The 23,717-nt window shown below is 36.9% G+C and overlaps 1 long non-coding RNA gene across 1 annotated transcript in view; it reads left to right on the top strand.

The window, feature by feature from the left end:
• The window catches only part of LOC143654789 (uncharacterized), a 153,936-nt gene extending 136,864 nt beyond the window's left edge, over window positions 1-17,072 (top strand). Inside the window, exon 8 of the long non-coding RNA XR_013161957.1 lies at window positions 17,032-17,072. This is a non-coding gene — a long non-coding RNA (uncharacterized LOC143654789). The remainder of the gene's footprint in view (window positions 1-17,031) is intronic.
• The last annotated feature ends 6,645 nt before the right edge of the window (window positions 17,073-23,717 follow it).

Here is a 23,717-nt window from a genome sequence, read left to right as displayed (position 1 = left end):
CATTACCTAGAGTCAGGACATTTCATTTAATGATGAACTTTTTTTTCCTTCATATTACTTCCAATTTTGTGTTTGATTTTTCGTATAATTCTAAACATTGTTTATTTTAAAGGAAAACATATAATGTGTTGTCTGTCCTTTGTATTTGAAAGTTGTATTTGTATTTGTACTTCCATTTATAAAATACTGCTTTATAAAAGAATGCATTATGAAGGGCAAGTTTTTATTGCATGAGTCATTCTTTTAAATATTTTAACTGCTTCTTGAGTTTGTCTTATTTTTGAAGCTGTCACAACACTACCAGATCCCTATGGATAAAGGAGATTTTAATTATTTTGAATTGAGTGCTGTGGATTGCCCCAGAAGTTTAGCATTAAGGTCCTAAGGAGTGATTTACATTGGTAATAAAACCTACTCCCTTCCCTATTAAACTGTTTGTCAGGAAAAATGATTAATCATGTGACATTTTCTTTTTGATTACATTCTCTGTGATGAGAATATGAAGCTGTGAAATGCCTTTTATATTTTATGAGTGATGGTTGGGTGCAGTAGTATTTGGACTTTTTTTTACTGCAATATATTGTTGGCTAACTCGCTTGTTTAGTTTGACTGTATGGCATGCTGATTTATGGTTGAAAGAGTTAGATAACCCAAATGCAAAATACTAGAATTCAAAGGCAACATCCATCATGCTCTACTATTTTCTCATTAAAACAAGATCGTAGTGAGATATTCTAATATCATAGCATAAATCTGTTCTCATTAAAAGATTGATATTTAAATTGGACACGAAGCAAATGGAAACCCATTTTGCTTGAAGTAATTTATTGCATTTTTTCTTAGAACATGCAGGAGAATTGATGGAGGCATTTAAAAATATGGATGCAAAAGGCATAAAGATGTGCAAGTTCAGTGTTTTTAGGTTTCAGAATGTTAGTGTGAATAACTAGATGGAAATTACTTGTAAACCCTCATGGTGTGGCTGTGACCCTGAGACATAGAAAGTATCCGGGTGCAGGAAGCATGTAACATATTTGCAGTTTGATTGGACAGTTGGCTGGGCTCCCTGATCAGTTTTTCCTGCTTCAGCCTTTTGCTCCAAGACCTTGCGCTCTTACCACCATTGAGCACCGCTTCCATCTTGGATATCATGGTAGCATCTATTCCATCTTTCCTAAGAGAACAACTGAATGTTGGGATCATGTGGGGATCCCAAGACTTCAAAATTTTGCAAACAAAATTTCCTTGCTAAGGTCAGAGCTATTGCTATTCACTTTGGTTCAATGCTGGAGAAGAGCAGCTGAGACGCCTAAGGTGATATAGGGAGGATTTTCATCGTCTATAGGTTTGAGTTATTAGTAGGAAGTGACTACATGAAAGTTGCCACAGTCTGTCTTTGTACCTCTTTCACTTTCATGAAACAATAATCTCCTTGAGAGCAGTGACTCTTCATGAATTTATCATTGTATTCCTCATAGTTTTAAATTTGTGGTGCCTTTCATTTAATAGGTTTCAATAAATATTTATAAAATTGAATTGAGAGCCAAATAAGAGGAAGTGAACTTACATTCCACAGCAAACAAGATTTTAATTACCTTCATTCTTGAGTGTTCTACATGGATCTTAAGATATACTGAAATACTATTTCTAAATGTCTCCTATTTATTTTATTGAGTCTTACAAGCCCAAGATTGTGCTGGGAGTTGGGGACAGAGAGAAAGGTAATTCAGACCTTAGGCTCTCAAGGGGTCCTAAAAACAGGACATCTTCAGGGATATTAAGCCTGAGTAGGTGCTATATTAGTTCAGAGGTTAGATCACAGTGGTACTGAGGTCAAGATAATTGGTTTAATTCTTCCAGCCCATTTAGTCAGAGCACCATTCTCTATGGCTTCTCTCAGGCCTGTGCTGCTGTCCCAAATGGGGCCTGGTGATAGAATGTGTGTGAATCTGTCAAGTCATTACGGCTCTGGGGGAAACTCCTTAAAACATGTTACCGAAGGTGTTCAGTAACCTCATCTCTTTCTCACAAAGAACATTTCCTTCTAGGACTATTTTTTTTTTTTTTTTTTTACCTCCTCTAGCCTTACAGTCATGGAAACTAGCTCTTTCAATTTCAACTGTTAGTTTCAAAATTAACCCTAGATGCTTGGCAATAAAATGGTTTTGTCTGTAGGACGTTCTCTGGGCAACTGGAGCTGAATTTAGTTGCTTTTTAATGGAATGTAGTGCCATAGAACCCATCTTGACCCTGCCAGCCTACAAAGTGGTTTTGGAAGAATTATAAAAGGAATATTTTCTAGGAAGATGAATTGGAGAAAAGCAGCCTTTCCCTCCAGGCTGCTGCAGCCCTGCACCAGGGCACAGGATTTACAGTGAACAAAGCCTGGATTGGATTTCAGCTGTACTCACACTCTCGGCTAGACTCCTTTGTGCTTTAGACAAAATGCACAACCGCAGGCAGTAGCTTTGGTGCTTAAAAATGAAATGAAATTTAATTTGCGACTTTGGTAATGATATGCACCTAGTTTTAACCTTAAAGAGAGGGTTGATCCTATTTCCATGAAGCTTGTTCCTTTAAAATCCTACTCTGCTAATGATATGTATCAGGATTCACCTCAGTGTACAAGTTCTCTCCCATAATACTTAAGAGAACTTGAATTCTTGAGAGGTCAGCTTTATGCTACTTAATGGGTTCTCTGGGATACATGTGGGAAGAAATTGTGGGAAATTTAAGAGCATAAAACAATCTGAGTGTTTCTCAATGGGTAATAGTACATATAATTTTTGTTACTTATGCTGTACGGTTTATATTGCTTTGCCTATTTGTGACAAGACTGGAAGAAATGCTATATTTTAACTTTGGCATGGTGCATTGTGAGATTTCAGTGTAAAAGGCTTAGGTTTCCCTTTAAATGTAATGAATTAAGAAGCAGAGATGCCCTCTAATTCTTCTGAATCTAAGCAGGAAGCTCTGTACTTCCAGTAATAGCAGTTGTCTGCCTTCACTTACCTATCTGAGCATGAGCTGGTCATTTTATGTCACTTAATTTAAATCAGATAAAGAATGGCTTAAATTCTCCCCTACTTGTTTAGCATGGCAGAGAACCATGAATAGTATGCTGGTTACTTTGCTTTCTGACTCTTCCCCATTGCAATATAAACTGATGGGCCAAGGGTCTTATTGTCTGGCTCATCCTAATATGTCCAGATATTATAACAGTGTCACTACATTGAGTATGTTTTCAAACTGTATTTTTGAATAAATGTAGAATGAATTAATGATTGATAATATCACTCTTAAGTTTTGATTAAATATAAAATGTGTTGATTTTATTTATCTAATCAACCTAGGACTAGATTTGATATCCAGAGAACAATTGGCAATTAAACATAGGAAGTTTTCTAGTGAACTTTTAATTCCTTGACTGCGCATAGCTTTATCTAGAGAAAAATTCTTGTAGAATTCTACAGGGAATAGATCAGTCTATGCCTTAAATTAGGAGAATGCTAAGGATGGCTGATAAGAAATAGGAGGGTATCTTCTGACCTTCCGTTATCCTAGCTCTCGTCTTACCTTTGTGGATGCTTCTAACCAAAAGTATGCTAAATATAATCTGGTTTGTTCGTGGGTATAATCTTTAAGCCCATAGTGAATTGTGTGTATAGATACTACTGTTTAGATTGCCAGAAATATCCTTGGTTTACTTTAAGAATACATGTTTTAAGTTCTAACATAAAGTTTTTATTATTGAGAAAAACAGGGGAAGTCTTGAACAGGATTGTATAAAACCACATATGAATGCAAATCAGACAATTCATAGCATCCCCATTTGTGCTACTAATTAATTGGTGGATATTTGTAGCCCCACAAGCCAGCACTCTTGTAAATTATTGCGCTAGGTATTCAGGAAGGCAGAACATGTTAGAATGACTCTGCAACGGGAATGTCATTGAAGTGAAATACATATCATGTCATATAATATCCTTAGAGTAGGCAAAGCAGTCTATTGTAACATTGTGATAGGATCCATATGAGATGACTTTACTCTTGGATGCAATAACCTACTTTGTTGTAGAGACCCGGGGAAGAGCTCGTCTCTCCAAATATCTCTTTCCAAGTTAGAAATGAGCAACATCTCCTTTTCCCCTGACCAGTCCTGCTTTACACCTGTTGCCCTGCAATAATTATTAACTTTTGCTCCCTAAAGTGTCCCTGGGCTAACAAGAACTTATATGGGCAAACTATTCCTAATTATTTGCAGTGAATACTAAACTTAGTCATTTGGACTTTATTATAAATACAATGTAAAACATTTCCCAAAAGCAGACATTTATGAAGAAATCAGGAAGAAACGCAGACTCTAAAAAGGGAGGGAAATATGCTCAGTGGAAGGTCGTGTTAATATAGACTAATACACTTTAGTTCACAGATTTCCCAGAAAAATGCCTTTCAGCAATCTATACTTTAAATAGATTTACTCAAATTTTATGTTTCTTGTTCCCTTTTCCTTCTCTTTGATGTGGAAACTAAAATAAGGAAGTCTAGAAACAAAATCTGGAGAAAATATTGAGTATTTTCCCCTAGGTAGTCAAAACTTTCTTTTTTCTTCATAACATATCAAGTTGATTTTGATGCCTGTCTCCCTCTACTTCTCTCTTTGTCTCTGGGTCTCCTACTGGATTCCCTTCATTTTTGTTCATCCCTGTGTGTTTGCTACTTCATTTTCAATCTGTATCCCCCTTCTTTTCTCCCTTATCTCTTTCTACCTTGTACTGTGTTCAATGCCTTTTTTTTCCCTCTTCTCTTGAGTCTAAGACCTCAACATCTGAAGCAGAGTACTCTGAATTATTTACGTGGCTTGAGTTTTTGACACATGATGGTGTAATAGCTGGTTTTAGACAACTGTAAATTATAAATTTTCCCCGGACCTTTGTTATGCTTGTGTAACGATCTCTTTGCTTTTTCATCGGCCAACAGTAATACTGGTGCATGTGTGGTAGACTCTGGGGATTGCTCAGACTTGTGGGAAGTTCAGTAGCAGTAGACCAGTTGCTCTTATACCCTTTAGGATGGTTGTGGTATAGTTAGGGAAGATTTTACTGTAATACTTGAAATTTTAGTGAACAATACAAGTCAAAGTATGGGCTGCTTCAGATTTGTAAACACAGTACATTTCAATATTATTTGTAAGATAGTTGTTTAGAAATCACAATGCCTTTTTCTCAAAACAAATTTTGTGGCCATAATAAACCCACGAGAAAAGCTAGTTATGCTTACATTTGATTGGATTAACAAATGATAGAGTTAAAATGTCCTTTGGAGCAGATTATCCTAAACTTCAGTTGAGAGTAGAAACCATGGGAGTGGGCTATGTTTCTTGGAGTAGAAAGGTAAATGGGAGCTGTAGAGGAGGGGAACATTAATAGCCATCCTGATGCGGAGGTGTTTCCAAAGGTAAGTGTTCACAATTAAGGAAAGTTTGGGATAATAAAGTCCCCATCTGCATGGAAGAGACAGCAGGTATGGTAGAAGGTCCAAGGAGAAGGAGATTAATGAAAACTCGAGTGGCCACAGTTTTCTTTTGAGAGACCATAAGGAGGATATAATACTCCAGCTTGGAATTTAAAAAGAAATTATCTTCTTATTCACATTTCATGTATTTTTTGCTATATATTTATACTAGATGATTATTTCTTGCTTAGTTCCTCCCTTAACCATCGAATGGCTTTGCTTTGAAAACTGTCAGTTGGCTGGTCTCATATTATTCCCATGTCCACAAAACATCCTTCCAGATGGTGGGGAGCAAAGGCAGCCGGAGAGGAGGCTCTTTAAGCTGTGACTCCCATTGCACATACATGCAGCTGACTTCCAGTTATCTGCTTTTGTGGATTATCTGGAGAACCTGAGCAAATTTCTCTCTGACAGCTCTCCCAACATCATGGCGTCTTCTTGCACTGTTTAATTTCATGTTATGGTTTGTAAACTCAGCTCTGCCAAGCAAAATTGGAAAGGTATACCTTTCTTAAAAACCGACAGAAAACTTTAAAAATGCAATTCTAGAAGTTTGGATATCAGGCCTGTGTAAGAAGCAACCTGATGCAGTGGAAAGAACCTAAGACCCTGCGGTTGGTCTTGATGTCTCCATTTATTCTGCTGGTGGCCGTGGGGAAGGTATTAGCTGCTTTGAGGTTCTCTTTCTTTGTGTGGCAGAGGTAGCTAAAGGGTCCTTTATCACATAGGAGGTTGTGAGGTTCAAATGAGATAAATGCAATGTTAGTGCTCTGGAAATGAATTCACAAATCTACAGATCATTTTATTTTTCTCTTGGCCCTTTGAATTACCATCTCAGAGGGATTGCTTCTAAAGTTGGATGGGACCTCAAGATACCATTTAGTTCATCCTGTTTCTTCTGGCATATAAATAAAGAGGTATTGTCTCAATTTTATAAACATGGAAATGGAGACCCAGAGAAGATAAATGAATTGTACATGGTCGCACAGACAGCAAATGGTTAAAAAGAGAGTGGGGTTTATTCCACCTTATCATATTAGCCTTTGCACTGGAGCAGAATATTTTTGGTGTCCAATTGTTTTTTGTTTTAAAAACAAACGAATTTGATTTCCTTAAAGGAGAGATATGGAATGTCTATAATAATTACCATTTTCAGAGTGTGACTTCAGGACTTAGGATTTGGGGTAGTCACAATTATACTGCTTTGAACAATATCCAGTTTAATTTAATATATCATTAAAATGCAGAGAGTTTGTGTTTGACCCCTTTTAATTAAGATCATTAAACATTGCATCGGTTACTCAACAATGCCAAGTTTGTGGAAATTAGAAAGGGTATGAGTATCTGGTAAATAAATAGAAGAGTATTTACAATGTTTCCTAATTAAAACAATTGATATTATTGAAGTAAAGAGGAGGGTAAACTTTTATTGAACATTCTACCCAAGCAATTAAGGAAGATCAATGAAGCTCAATCTCAGCGAGCTGAGGGCTATAAATTGGGGGAAAAATTACTTTATCTGCATTCACCTCACTTTATCCTTGATGATTTAGGAACCTATTAGTGAGGTTCATGTGGAGAGAATCAACAGAATAAACCATGTATTACTCTCTTGATGAGTTGCCACTCTAGTAGTAATCAAAGCCCCCCCAAAAATGAACAAAATAAAAATAAGTTCAGTTGGCAACCTGCAGAAATATTTTTTGTTCCAGGTCTAAGAGAGGATTTATCACCTGTTGTTTATCACCAATTGCTATCAGATGACCAACTCACTCAGAATTTTTCATCCCTGTTTGTCTATTTTATTTTCACACACAGTTTCTCTGTGGTCAAGCACTTTTTGCAGTTGCGTGTGAGCCTTGATTTATGGTTATTTGAACAGAGCTGAAGCCTGAGAAAATTATCTGCAGTGGTATCATTAAATGGGCTCATTACTATTACTGTGCTTGATCTGAGGTAATGGACAACAGTCTCTTCATTGTAAAGAGCTTCAGAGAAAAATACAAGTTTTGCTTTTTATTTAAACTTTTCCAGTGGGAGGAATTGAGTTATAGATCTTGGATGCATGGCTCTCTCAGGAATCTTCTCATACTTTGGATCAAACAGAAAATACATGTAGAGAGGTTTGCAGTGGTGTTCAGTTACCAGTTACTTCTGGTCTCAAATCAACTTCAGAATAGCGGGATGACAGAGAAATAACATAAAAGTGACATCCTAACATAGCGAGGTTTCCTCGACTTTCCCTGGTCTTCGCAGGGCTCTGTTTATTTTTCAGTCAAATTTCTCACTTATCCAGCTCAATCTGAAGACTTGGTCATTGCGTATAAGGATCTATTTTAAAATTCCTGTAGTTCTTTTAGGTCCATAAAAGACTTAAACACAGCATAAGTTGGAGAAAATAATATAGTGGATGTTATCACAAGAACTTATCACAGATCTCTTCACTAAAGAAGAAAGTGAAAGAACTCTAATCAATATTTCTATGCATTAAAAAAACAAACACGCTTTGTGTTCACATCGCACTTCCAATTTTCCTGAAAGATTGAGGGTTGCGTTTTTGATACCGCAAAATTAGTCATCAAACCTCATGACTCTACTTGATTTATCTTGATTAAAATATTTTAAAAATGATGAGTTGGGACTTTTGGGGAAAGCAGGTGAAGAAAATACATGCAATAAATAATACATTGAAAGTAATTAGGCTTACATGTAGTATAGCAAAATTGTAGAGGGAATTGTTTAAATAAAATTTTAAAATATAAATGAATGAAGAAATAATTGTATTATAAAAGGAATGCATGTTAGTTATAAAAAAAATTGGAAAATACTGGAAAGCACAAAGGAGATCTCATCGTTAGTAACCATTATTTGTCCTTCCAGTTATTTTCCTATGCACATTTTAAAGCCGGAATGGCACTGTTCTCTTCAGCCTATTTAATAATGTGAGTCATTACTTGAACATATTGTGGATAGTTTCTAAGGTAAATATCCTTTTACACATTTTTAATGGGTGCATATTATTCCATTGAATGAACACGCCATAATTTGTTTCCCTAGTCCTTATGGGTATTCTTTTAAGATATTGATGTTTTCTTTTCACTAATGTAGGATGAACATATTTGTAAATATATATAGATTTTTGGATCAATGAGAACATACTTTAAAGTTTTTGTTTTTGCCTAATTGCTGTCTAGAATAGCTATACTGCTTTACTTCCACAAGTAATATGAGAATCTTGCACCCTTGAGTATCATAGGTATTATCATTAAAAAAAATCATTGCCAATGTCATAAGCAAAATTATGCCTCATTGTTTTAATTTTCGTTTCTTTCATAATAATAGGGTTTTGACCATTTTAATTTCTTTTTTTAAATTGTTGAACTATGGTCATTGTTCATTTTTTTGTGTGTGTGGCTTATTTTGCCACATAGAAGTTGAAAAAAAAATTCTCTTTCCTGATATATCACATTCTCTGTGACTTACAAATGTTGTGGTAGGTTGACTTTCATATCCCGGGGGGGAGTAAACCCATGCTCCCCTCGTTCTGGGTGTGAGCCCACTGTAGAGAGGACCTCTTGAAGGTGTTATTTTTATTGAGATGTGGCCAGCTGTATCAGTATGGCCTTAATCCTGTCCCTGGAGGTCTTGTAACAGAGAAAGTCAGTGGGAGGAGCCGGAACTCAGAGGGAACCCAGAAGAGGAAGGACAGGACGTCACCGTGTGACGGAAAACCAAGGAACCCAATGACTGTAGGCCAACCACAGTGCTTCTGTCACAGCGGCCGGGATACTAAGACAGATAGGGTTATGTCTTACTAAGGCAAGTGTCTATTTTGATGACATATGCTTTCTGTGATACTCTGAGACAGGCCTTTCCCACCTGAGATTGGATGAATATGTTTTCTTGTAGTAATTTTTTGACTTACCTTTTTATATTTAAGCCATAACTTATTAAAGAAAACCTTTTTTTTTTTTTGGGTTTGGGATCTTGTGTGAATCTAATTTTATTTTTTCAGCATTTAGTCAATTGTCTTTAGACCGTTTACTGGTAATGTCTCTTTCCTCACAGATTTAAAATGTCCTCTTTATTGTATAATAAATTCCTCTGGACATTAGAGCACTGTTAGGATTTTGATTCTGCTTACTTGCTTTTGTTCATGAATGTTTATAGCAGAGCAAAAATAATTTTTGAAATCCATTTATATAATGGATTTTAATACCTGATTCTATAAACCCTCCTCCGAGCTCTTTATATAAATGTTTTTGTCTATTTTGGTCTCTTCAGATGAAATTTAGTCAATTTGTTAATTTATAAAAATTTTCCTATTGGGATTTTATTAGGATTCCATTAAGTTTATTAATTAATTGTGAGAGAATTCATATCATTTAATATTTGTTTTTCTCAACCAGGAATATTATAAAATTAAAAAAATGGTACTATAATCATGTAAACATGAAATAAATCTTACGTTTAAGTAATTTTAACAGTACATATGTGAAATACTAAATAATTTATAGACCACCTATATGCTGATCCCCTGATTTCCCAACCTAGCCTCTTCTCTAAGTGTTAAATTTGTATTCCTAGCTGTTTGCTCGACCTCTGAACTTGACTGTGTAATTGCTGTCTCAAACTTAACACGCCCCAGACAGAACTCTTTGTTTTCTCTACCTGTTCCTCCCTTTACTCTTCTCACTCTCAGGTGATGATACCACCAGGCACCCAGACCTCCGGCTAAAACCCTTAGGGTCAGTCTTGATTCCTAACTTATTGCATTCCCAACTTCCATCCCTCCCAAACCGAATCCATCAGTAAATTCTGCCAGCTGTACGTCCAAAAATAAATCAAGATCCTGACCTCTTTTCATGGCTGCCATTCTGGTCCTAGCTCCCATCAGCTCTTCACAAGCCTACCTCCTTTTAAACTCAGGTCTGTGCTTAGATAACAGCTACTTATATTTCTGCTTTAGTTTCTTCTAAACACTGTCACTTTCTAAATATATTTTGCCTAGTCTACTATTTGCTTATCATTGTTTCTTCCAATTCATTAGCATATTTCTATTAGCTGCTGTTCTAGTTTGCTAGCTGCCGGAATGCAACACCCCAGAAACGGATTGGCTTTTAATAAAAGGGGATTTATTTTGTCAGTTCTTTAGAGGAAAGGCAGCCAACTTTCCCCTGAGGTTCTTTCTTATGTGGGAAGGCACAGGATGGTCTCTGCTGGTCTTCTCTCCAGGCCCCTGGGTTCCAACAACTTTCCCCGGGGTGACTTCTTTCTGCATCGCCAAAGGCCTGGGCTGAGCTTCAAGTGCTGAGATGAGGAATGCCGAGCTGCTTGGGCTGTGCTATGTTGAGTCTCTCATTTAAGCACCAGCCAATTAAGTCAAACGTCACTCATTGCAGCAGACACGCCTCCTAGCCGACTGCAGATATAAAGCAGCAACAGAAGAGGTTCACGTACCATTGGCTCGTGGCCACAGCAACAGAACTAGGCACCTTCACCTGGCCAAGTTGACAACTGACTCTACCACAGCTGCCTTGAACACCTTGTTCACTAGTGTGACCTAGAATGGTGCCTGACTCATAACACTTGCTCAATAAATATTTGTTGAATGAATAAATGAGCTCTGAAAGCATGAGAGGAATTAAATGCATAGATACCCATTTGACAAATTAAAATATAAATTCCAAAATATGAGGTTACAAGAAAACATAGCATATGTAGTTGGGAAAAAAACAGCATAAAAAATAGGATACATATGTGGCAATAAAATAAAGTTAAAGACATGTATAACTCATCTATGAGTAAAAACAACTACAAAGCCAATGACCAAGGTCAAGAGAAAGTTTTCCCCTTATGTTATAATATTGTTAAAGCCGTGAATATTAAATAATGAATTAAAATGGACATTTAGCCTTTTTGCTATTGCTATGGATGGAATCATGTCTCCTGAAGGACGTGTTCGAGCCCTAAATCCCGGCCCTGTGAGTGGTACTAGGATCTTTGAAGATGTTATTACTTAAGATGGGTCTGAACTGGAATAGGGTGAACCTTAAAAGTGACATCATTAGAAGTGGAGGAAATTAGGACACAGCAGGAGAACGATGGGAAAAGAGATGGCTGTGTAACAGAGACTGTTCTAGTTTGGTAGCTGCTGGAATGCAACACACCAGAGACAGATTGGCTTTTAATAAAAGGGGATTTATTTCATTAGTTCTTCAGAAGAAGGGCAGTTGACTTTCAACTGAGGGTCTTTCCTACCTGGGAAGGCACAGGGTGATCTCTGCTGGCCTTCTCTCCAGGTTTCTGGGTTCCAACAACTTTCCCTGGGGTGATTCCTTTCTATATCTCCAAAGCCCTGTGCTGAGCTGCGAGTGCTGAGATGAGGCGTGTTGAGCTGCTTGGGCTGTGCTACTTTGAGTCACTCATTTAAGCACCAGCCAATGAAATCAAACATCATTCATTGCAGCAGGCACACTCCTAGCCGACTGCAGATGTAATGAGTTACAGGTAAGGTTCACATGCCATTGGCTCATGTCCACAGCAACACAACTAGGTGCCTTCACCTGGCCAAGTTGACACCTGAATCTAACTACCACAGAGACAGAGATCACGTTATGGATTGCTGACAAGCCACCTCCAGAATGCTACAGACTTCAGGGCATGATCCTGCTGAAACCTTGATTTTGAGCTTTCAGCCTCTAAACTGTGAGACATTAAATTCCAGTTGTTTAAGCCACCAAGTCTGTAGAACTTTGTTACTTTGTTATGGAAGCCTTGACAAATTAAGACATCTATTCATTATCGTCTGTTAAATGAGTGGTGTTTTTAACATGGAAATTCTGAATTATAGTCAATTTTGATGAGAACAATGGAGTTTTATTTACGCTGAATAGAAAAATATTCATGTTTCATTCATGTACACAGAAATGACTCCACTGTAGGATATTTTTTTATTTGCAGCTGTGTAAGTTTATTAGCTATACAAGTTAAGAAATACTCCACATTTGGTTTCTATATTTTTGAGTAGTGAAGAAATTTTAGTTCATTGAAGGAAACTTATGCATTTTTCAATTGCTAAGAATAACATGAACAATTTGGTAACTTTAAAGAGAAACGATAAACAAAATAAATAGTTACAAAAAGTCAAGTACCAAAACTAAATCACTGGGATTAGAAAGACACAATAATAAGAATAATAATAGTCTGTGTGTTATTTCTTTAGAGATTATAAAAACTATTAAAATTGAACGCTGTAAGTACTAAGTTCTTTTACATCTTTTAAATGTTATCTCACATATATAATTACAAATGTGAATGTTACACAAATATTTTACCCATTCATGGCAAATTTCTGTAATTCTGAAAGTAATGGTGGGACAATTAATAGGTTTAACATGCATACTTTGTGACATAAAACTATGGGATTCAATAAAAGGTTGGGAGTATGTTCCTAAAATACTATGACAATTATATATATTCTGGAAAAATCTTTCTTTGTAGTACAATTCTATAAAATTTCAACAACAGAAAATACAGCATAGACTAATTAACTATACTAAAACAAACTAAACATTCAAATATACTTAACAGAAACAAACTAAAACAAATTAAAAATTCAAATATACTTAACAGAAACAAACTAAAAATTCAAATATACTAAGAAGTTAGTAAGCCCAATCTCTTTGAAAGTGCAAAACACATCCTCAGTTCAAGTGCTGTGAACCGTGAGGGACTGGCTGATGCAGAGGTGAGTCAAACAAGAGCATCACCTTGGACTTCTGAGCTCTCGCTGCTGTCCCCTCCTCCCCAACTGGGGTCCTGATGATGCAGGGCTTGCCCTGAACCTCTCCAGCCTCCCTGGGCTGCATGTGGAAAAGTGGGGACCAAAGGACCCCTTGGGAAAAGGTGGATTTTATGCTCTCTTTCCTGCAATTTTTGCCAGTTCTGCTCATTTTCCTGTCTTAGCTCAATGAGCTTTCTTTCTGCAGCCAGAGCTGCAAGGCAATTTTCTTGAGAATTTCTCTCATGGTGCCTAATCCATCTCTGATGGTAAGAAGTTGTACTCTCCATTTCCTTCTCCAGCTCTTCAGCCATCTTTCTGTAAGTGCCAGCTTGCTGCTCTAGATCTTGTATGTTTTTATACACCTTAGTAAGGTTGTTCTCCATGCCCAAGTGGACACTTTCCTGCTGGACTGATTCCCGGTGAAGTTGCAGGAGGCGATGCTGATGTACTTCAGGAAGGACTTGCAGTGTGTGCTGAAGCTTTTCAATCTCATTTCCTAACTGTTCATTATCTTGCTGTAGCGCCCCCTGCTCATTTTCTAGATGTTTAATTTGAACTGTAAGTTTTTCATTAATTTGTTCCTTTACTCCCTCAATGCGTTCATTCCATACAGCATCTTCTAAGGCATGCAGGTTTAGGGTTCCATGAAGATGAGCATTTTCATCCAAATTCTCAAGGATTTCTTCCTGGTATTGTTCTCCATCCTGCTGGGATGACTTTAATATCTCGTTGGCCCCAGTCTCATTCCACTGCGGGGATTTGAATGTCTCATCGAGTGACAGTTTCTGTCCTTGACAATGACCCCGAATCATTCTCTGGAAGGAAAATCTTGGAGACTCACATTTCTGTTTGTTGTCCAGAATTTCTAATAAACCTTCAATTGGCGAGAGGAACCGGTTTGTGTCCTTGTTAAGTGTTACAAGACACAAGGTTTGTAACATTGGAGGAGAGGTCTCCACTGCAGTTAACCTGAGCTCTTCATACAATTTGGTAATCTCTCCTATCTGCTCAATGAATTCATGGTATTTTTCACACAGAGATGAAGTTTGCTTGGCTAGTGCTTTCGCTTTCAAACCACATCGACGGACTTGTATTATGAGAGCAATCAAAGGAGCACATATTAAAATTTCCAAGAAAATTTCACGTAAAACCATAAAAACATTGGACAGTTGTACTAGTAATAGCTGAAAAGACATTGTTGTGGCACTAAGTAGGACATTCATGGACCCAAAGTACCCTCAGATCTGCCTCTGGCCAGTAGCTACTGGTCTATAACTGCCAGCTTGGAACCCTGAGAGTGTTCTATCTCAAACAAAAACAAGTGCCTGACAACAAGGAGAGACCATCAGTGTGACAGTTAGAAGGGAGGCAGGTTTTATGAATGAGTGTTCACTAACTTTACTCCGGTCACCTATGTACATTATGGAAAAGTTTGATCATGACTAGAGCAGACAAATCCATAGGTTGATATCATTCTAAGCCCATGTATCCCCTCATGCAACCTTGAAGAGCCCTGAAATACCATGCCACCCTCATTCCCCATGCATGACACTCAGTGTGTGATGTGGTGGCATAATAGGTGGCACTCTGCCATGGAGGGTTCACACACACTTGCCCCCAAGATGAGGCTTTATATTCAGCAGATGTAACATTTTTACCTGTAACTTCCAAGTCTAAGTTTTTCTTCAAAGGAGCCAGAATCTCGATACACTGGGGACAGTCACACTCATTTTGCTGCTCTTTGTATTCATTTTCATATGCTTGCATGTTTTGTTTTATCAATGAATAGACTCAGAGGAGATAGGAGCCTCAGCAAGAAATAAATTCACTTTTCTATGCCAATTTTAAAACAGAGGGAATCAGTGAGAACTGGCAGTGCCTTCACATTTCATGGATTTCCACTGAGCCATTTTGTCTCCATTCGTCCATATATCCTCTATGGGGATGGTTGTCCTTCAGATCTGACCAAATGTCCCCAACACTTTCCATCAAGGACCTCCAATTTTCAGCATGATGACATGCCTACCACGGGGACTGGGGAAGGTCTCTGAATCAAAAGTCATGTTCAGATAGGGTCCTCAGCTCAAAAGAATTTAACTCTTTAAACCTTTTAATGAAACTTTACTCTTCTGTTTTCTCATTCCATCTCATTCCCCACAACCGTAGTCTACCACGTGAAATTTTGCTAAGAGTGACGACCATTCACAGAAACTTCACATGAAGAGGAACGTCAAGAATTAGCACTAGAGACTGTTTGAGGTGTCATCAAATTCACCAAAGAGCAGATGGCATTTCTGCATATGGATTGGTAGGATCTAAGTCAGACCAGGCACAGAGAGGCCTGGCAGCACTGGAGTAATAGGTGGAGAAATATCTGTGGAAGTTTCATTTCCTTACTGATTATAACTCCTTTCTTCAATTTGAAACTTTTAAAATGCTACAATATGATTCTTAAGGTAATTTTAATGTCTCTCACTTTAGAAATGTTTTTGATAGTGAGCAAGACTTTTTGAGAGAATTATAGACATGGATAAAAAGGATGCCAATGTTTGAGATAAAAATAATCAGGGACTTATGGACAGAGGAGGCTCCTCCCCAGTAGCGGCTGGTTGGGAGATGGAAGTCTGCACTCTGCCCAAAGTCAAGAGAGAAACAGAGAAAGAGAGAGGGGTGTGTCCAAGAAAAGATTTATGAATTTAACACTCTCGTGAGATTTGGTTACAATCGAGTTTCAGCAGACTCTGAGAAGATTTTAGTGATTAGAGTTGGGGGGGTTTACATTCTTTGACCTTTAGTATCTGTCCTGGTCATGCAGGCGGCTGTGTGACTTGCTCTCTAAATAGAGGAGCGGGAGGGCTTTGGGCCATGGGTCCTTATAGCAGACATATAAAGGCTATTGTAAAAATAAATCCTGAGAAGATTGTGGGAAGATGGTGGATTCCAGAGGAACTCCCGGAAACAACTATTTTGTAACTCAGCAGTCTCATCTCAGCACAGCCCGGGCCTTTGGAGATGCAGAAAGGAATCACAATGGGGAAAGTTGTTATCACTCAGAGGCCTGGAGAAAAGACCAGCAGAGATCATCCTGTGCCTTCACAACTGTGGGGATGCATGAGTCCAAATTCCATAGAGCAGGCTGTAAACTGGAAACTCCAATGAAAGTTCTTGATGAATTCCCTGGGAGACACTGGCTGGCTTTAAAAGCTCTTGTAAACTTTTGTCCAGGGCTCAGACTTTTGAGGTGACTCAGCTGGACCCCATGAACATGGACAAGTAAAATCTTGCTTCCTGAAGCTCTGGAGTCTCGGCCCCAATTTCTTCGGTATTCCGCAAAACGTTCCAGGAAGCTCTTGCAGCATTTCGCTCTGGCTTGCATGATCACCTCGCTCCAGTCAGATAGGCAGGGCTGGGGGTGAGTTGTCACGAACGCTGCAAGGCAGCTCCTGGCTGGCTCGCTAAGACAGAAGCTGCCAGACTTCCCTTGTCACCAGAGTCCCTTTCCAGTGTCCACATCTCGGGTGAGAAGGAATTCAAGAATGAGATAAGCAAGTGCAACCCAGTCAGAAAAGATCACTGACAGAAAAGAAAGTGCACCATTAAGAACCCAGAGTGGGCACGTTCCAGGGACGGGGGCCTCCACTGTAGGATTTTTATATTGACTTTTTAATTTATTAATGATTTCTTATTTAAAGAATAAAATTCTTGATTTAGAACATTGTCTATTTTTACAGTGCATGGTCCAGGAATCTAACCCAGGTCTCCCTCATGGAAGGTGAGTATTCTATCACTGAACCACCCGTGCGCCCCAACATTGTCTAATTTTAAGGATAATATTTATTGATTTCCGAAGAAGTTGTGTTGTCCAATGTGAATCATCTAACACTGATTTTAGAATATTGGATTATGGTTTATGTAACATAAAAATGATATTTTCCATGTGTTGATTCCATTTTAGATAAAATTGTCTTCATAAGAAGGCAAAACTTGATTTTTCCATGTAACCATTGCAGATATATTATTTCCTGGTACATTCCTTTGTCAATGAAGTGATTCTAAGTGTCAGAGCCTTTCCTGAAAAAAGGAGTGAACAGCCTCTTCTCATTCTATGCTATTAGAAGGTAAAAGGAGCAAAAACTTTGGAAGAGCGCTATGCTGTGATTAGAGTTGGGGTTTATATGTATTATCAGTCTATGAGGAACTAGATGCTGTTCTGAGAAGGACTTGGAATAAAGTTCCTCTTCCCATCAAAGTAATGAGAGCATCAATATTATTTTATGATTATCTCCTATTCCCTTCACTTGCCTCCCATCACCCCATTTTACAGATGAGGTCTTTAAGTCTTAGAAAGTATCAAATAAAAACAAATTAGGACTTAGGAAAGGAGAGGTTTATTCCATTCCTCTTGCAATAAAAAGAATGTTCAGTACTCAGAGATATGCAAGCATCTCAAAATCAAGAAAAAATGGCTTTCCTTTTATAGAAGGGGTAAACAATAGGAAGGGAAAGTTGGATAGGAGGGCAAGGTGAGCAGACTGTGTGATCGGTACAGTTTGACAGGAAATATATCTCTCTGCGGTCAGCTGATTCTCAGGATAAGCTGATAATGGGGGCGCGTTCTCCATTTTACTGCTTGCTTAGAATAGGGCAACCCAAAGTTTCGGGACCTCTGAGGAGAGGAGAAGTCTAACCAAGGTTTTTTCAAGACAAAGTTGAGGGTAAAAATGGGCAATTTTGAACACTTGCTCAAGAAGATAAATAACATATCCAAAGTCATAAAATTAGTAAGTGGCTGAGCTGGGAATTTAAACTCAGGGAGTCCAGCCCTAGTTTCTCATGCCTATGGCCTTCCGCGCATCTGAGTAATTTGAGTTTGAATATTTTTCACGTGATGAAATGTTACAATGTATTTTGTGAAAACTGGAGACAGGTAGATGTTTGTGAGTGAGAGGGGAGGCTCTGGGACATAAAGCAAGGGGTGGTTGTGGGGCATTAACATGCTAAGGCAGTCTGCATCTCAGGATGCTGGGCTTTCCCTTCGCCATGTTTAACATCCCATTAGCTGAGTATTTTTTCCACAGTTCCCTCTCCATTTGATACAGACATAAAACCTTTCTAAGCCTATCTTGTGATTGAACAAAGTGCACAGTGTGAGGGTACATAGGCAGAATAAGTATCAGAACACTGTGACAGTTCTGAAACCCATTTGAACTACATCAAGCAATGTTAGTGCTAAAGAGAAAAAGAAGCAATTTTGGAATATAACGTGCTATAAAAATGCCTAAAAAGATAAGGAGTAAAAAATTCAATGTGCATAAATCAAAATTTAATTCTGTTTTTCATTAGTGGTCTTTTCACATGCCTTTGTTTATTAATAAATAGAAGTTGCTTCTAACTAGAATGCAGAAGTGATCATATTCTATCTTCCTAAGTATTAATATGTGATCATGCTTTCAATTATCAAAGAGGATTTCTTTGGTGGTCAAATGGAATCCTAAATTTGCTATGACAAATTTAGTTTTAATTTTGCCAGAGAGATAAATTAAATGATCACTGAAGAACAATCTGGGATTCTGAAGTCTTCTGTCAAGAATAGTCATCATAAGTTGTATCTTTACCTGACAAGCAAATTCTGCAAAATATTACATTAGTGTGAATATTTCTGATAATCCTTGTGATAATTATGTTTCTACAGGGAGTGGTATACCAGTCTTTCCCCAAGACTCACAAGGCCATACTACAAAGAATGCATTACATATAAGGAAATCAAGCATCAGAGAGCAGCCTGGTCAAATATAGACTAGGAGATCTGAGTTTTGTCCCTGGCTCTGTTTGAATTAAAAATCCTGAGCTTCGGGTGGGCCATGGTGGCTAAGCAGGCAAGAATGCTCGCCTGCCATGCCAGAGGACCCGGGTTCATTTCCCAGTGCCTGCCCATGGAAAAAAAGAAAAAAAAGGAAAAAGAAAAAATCCTGAGCTTGTCCTACCACAGCATACTGCTCAATGCATGTTTTACATGATATGTTTGTGTTGGAATGAAAGAACTTGTATGTTACTATGTTTACTGCAGAAGAAAAGCATCTTTTGGATAATTCTAAATATAACATTTTAGAATGCAGTACAACTTTTAAAAACAGACATATTTAAGTATAATATACATAATAGAATGTACCCATTTTGAATTTGATGAGTTATGGTAAATGTATACAGTATTGCAATCATCACCATACTAGCCAAGATATAGGCTGTTTCCTTCACCCTGAAAGTTTCCTCATGCTACTTGGCAGCCACTGTGCACCCCCATTCCTGGTCCTAGGTAACCACTGGATCAGCTTTCTGTCATTCTAGTTCTGCCTTTTATAGATGGCATTATAAAGTATGTTGTCTTTTATGTTTGGCTTCTTTGACTTAATGCAACATTTTAAAGATTCATCTCAGTTATTGCATGCATCATCAGTTTTCTCTTTATATTACTAAGCACTATTTCATTGTATTACATGTATTCATTGTATTAATGCCATGATTATCCATTCATATGTTAATGGAACTTTGTGGGTTTTTTCCAAGTTTTGGCTGTTATGATAAGCCAGTTTGTACATATGTTTTTATGTCTCTTGGGATGATACCTAGAAATGTAGTTGCTGAGTCATATAGTTTTATATATGCCAACACACAGTGGAAATTTATTGCCTACAATTTTGGAGGCTAGAAATCCAAATCAAGGTCCCAACAGGCCATCCTTCCTTCCCAGACTCTGTAGCATTCTAATGCTAGCCTGCTGTAGTCCTTTGGGTTCCTTGACTTGTATCCCTGCTTCTGTCACATGGCTTTGCCTTCCAACTTTTAATTCTCCTGTGTGTCTCTGTCTAGATATCTTTTCTTTATAAGGATTTCAGCCCATCCTGCTTCAATTTAGCCTTATCTAAATAGGATCTTCACAGATCCTATTTACGAATGAGTCCACATCTTAACTAAAATATCATCTTCATAGGTTTATTTACAAATAGGTTCCCATCCGTAGGAATGCAGATTAAAACTTGAACATGTCTTTTAAGGGGTACATGATTCAGACCTCAATATATCTTGAGTGCACAATTAGCTTTCTTGGAATTGCCAGTGTGGCTATCCGTTTTTGCTTCTGTGCTGGTTTGAATCTGTTATGTACCTCAGAAAACACTATGTTTTTTTAAGTCCATTCTCATGGGGCCAAACCTGTTATGGGTGGGGCCTTTTGATTAGGTTGTTTCCATGGAGATGTGACCCACCCAATTCAAGGTGGGTCTTAGATTAAGCCAGCAGATTTTGACATGTACCTTTGCATGTGACAGAGGAATCCCAGATGCCAGCAGCCTTTCCTCAGAGAAGGTATTTTCCTCTAGATGTCTTAATTTGGCATTTTCATGGTCTTAGTACTGTAAATTTGTAGCCTAATAACCCCCTTGAAAAAGCCAACCCATTTCTGGTATATTGTATTCTGGCAGCTTTAGCAAACTGAAATGATTTCCATAAGAAACGTATTCAAGTTTTACTTGTATCATCCATCTTTTAAATTTTAACCCTTGTAGTATGTGTAGTGGGATTTCATTATGCTTTTAATTTTTATTGTCCTAATGACAAATGATCTTGAGTATCTTGTTGACTTTATGTATATTTTCTTCACTATTTAAAATTAGATTGTCTTATTTTTGAGATGAGTTATTTATTCTGGATCTAAGACCTTTGTTCAATATGTAGTTTTCAAGTATTTTCTCCCAGTCTGTGACTTGAGTTTTCATTTTCATAGCACTGTCTTTGGAAGATCAAAAGTTCCTAATTTTGATCTTAAATATATCATTTTTCCTTCTTATGTTTTGTGTTTTATGTGTCTTATTTAAGAAATCTTTGCCTAATCCAATATCAAAAATATTCATTCTTATGTTTTCTTCTGCAACTTTTGTAGTTCAGCTTTTACATTTAGGTGTGTGATCTATTCTGAATTATTTTTTTGTGAATGTGTGAGGTAAAAGTCAATGTTCCTTTCTCCTCTATGTAGATATCCAGTTATTCCAGCATGTTTATTTAGGAGACTATTTTTCCACACTGGATTATCATAGTGCTTTGTCAAAAATCAATTGGCCATATCAGTGTGGACCTGTTTTTGAACTCTCTATTCTATTCCATTGATACTGATGTCTTCCTTATGCTAATACCATACTGTCTTGATTAATATAGCTTTATAGTAAAATTAAAAAATCATAAAGTATAAGTTTTGATCTTTCTTCTTTTTTAAAATCATTTTGCCATTTTAGATCTTTTTCATTTTCATTTTTTGAAATTATTTTATTAATTTCTATAAAAATCCTGCTCATATTTTTATTGGGTTGCATTGAATCTATGGATAAATTTGGGGAGAACTGACATCTTAGTTGTATAAATAACTAACTTGTTAATATTATCGTATATATAATGTAGAAAATCCAGAGGAATCCATAAGAAAACTACTAGAGCTAATAAACTATTTCAGGAAAGTGGTAAGGCACAAGATTAAGACACAAAATCAATTGTGCTTCTATGCATTAGCAATGAACAATCCAAAGAGGAAATTAAAAACCTATTCCATTTACTATAGCATCTAAAAAAATAAAATGTCTAGGAATAAGTTTAACCAAGGATATAAGACTTCTACACTGAAAACTGCAAAACACTGGTAAAAGAAGACATAAATAGATAGCATATATACCATGTTCATGTATTAGAAAATTTAATATTGGTAAGATGTCAATATTGCTAAAAGTTATCTACAAATTCAGTGTAATCCCTATCAAAATCCTAGCAGGTATTTTTCAAATATGGAAAAACTGCTGTTTAATTCATATAGATTCATATGAGACCCAGATTAGCCAAACAATTTTGAAAAAGAACAAAATTTGGGGACTAACACTTAAATTTAAATTCAAATTGTATTACAAAGCCCAATACTGCCATATCAATAGTCATATAGATAGACCAGTGGAACAGATTGAAGGCCAGAAATAGATAATCTATGGCTAACTGATTTTCATTTTTTTTTATTAGAGAAGTGGTGGGCTTGTAGAACAATCACACGTATAATACAGGATTCTCGTATACCACCCTATTATTAACACCCTGCATTAATGTGGTGCGTTTGTTACAATTGATAAAAATATATTTTAATAATTGTATTATTAACTACAGTTCATGGTTTAACTTATGGATCACTGTATTTTGCATTTCCATGGATTTTATTTTTAAATTTTCACTTTAGTAACATATATACAATTTAACATTTCCTTTTTAACCACATTCAGATATATATTTCAGTGCCATTAATTACATTCACAATGATGTGCTCCCAGGACTACCACCATTACCAAAATATTACCATAATTTCAAATAAAAATTTTGTATACTTAAAGACTTACCTCCCTATTTCCTAACCCTACCCCATCCCAGGGTGAATTTTATTCTAGATTATGATTCAATGGGTTTGCTTACCCTAATTATTTCAAATCAGTGAGGTCATACAATACTTGTCCTTTTGCATCTGGATTATTTTACTCAATATGATGTCATCAGAGATCATCCATTTTTTCCTCATGTATCAGAACTTCATTCCTTTTTATGGCTGAATAATATTCCATTGTGTGTTTATGCCACATTTTATTTATCCATTGATAAGTTGATAGACACTTGGGTTGCTTCAATCTTTTGGTAATTGTGAATAATGCCGCTATGAAATATTGGTGTGCCAATATCTCTTTGAGTCTTTGCTTTCAGTTCTTTTGAGTATATACTAGAAGTGGGATTGCTTGGTCATATGCTTAACTTTCTAAGGAACTGCCAAACTGTCTTCCATAGTGGCTCACCATTTTACATTCCCACCGACAATGAATGAATGTCCCCATTTCTCCACATCTTCTCCAACACTTGTAATTTTCTTTTCTTTTTTTTAAGTAATAGCCATTCTAGTAGATGTGTATACACCCACTTGCATTTACTTGCATTTCCCTAATGGCTAATGATGTTGATCATCTTTTCATATGATTTTTTGGCCATTTGTATGTCTTTTTTTGAGAAATGTTTATTCAAGTGTTTTGCCCATATTTTGATTAGGTTGTTTGTCTTTTTGTTGTTGAGTTGTAGGAATTTTTAATATATTCTGGATAGTAAATCCTTACAGAATAGGTAGTTTTCATATATTTTCTCCCATTGTGTGGGTCGTTATTTTACTTTCATGCAAAAGTCCTTTGATGAACATAATTTTCAGTTTTGATGAGGTTGCATTTATCATTTTCTCCCTTTTGTTACTTGTACTTTTGGTGTAATGTCTAATAAATTTTTGCATAATATAAGATCCTGAAGATGCTTTCCTCTTTTTTCTTTTATAGGAGTTTGATGATTCTGGCTCTTTATGTAGGTC

The sequence above is a fragment of the Tamandua tetradactyla genome, chromosome 14, assembly GCF_023851605.1.
Source record: "Tamandua tetradactyla isolate mTamTet1 chromosome 14, mTamTet1.pri, whole genome shotgun sequence".
Taxonomy (NCBI): domain Eukaryota; kingdom Metazoa; phylum Chordata; class Mammalia; order Pilosa; family Myrmecophagidae; genus Tamandua; species Tamandua tetradactyla.
The sequence above is the reverse complement of the archived record's forward strand: the minus strand, read 5'-3'. Positions and strand labels throughout refer to the sequence as shown.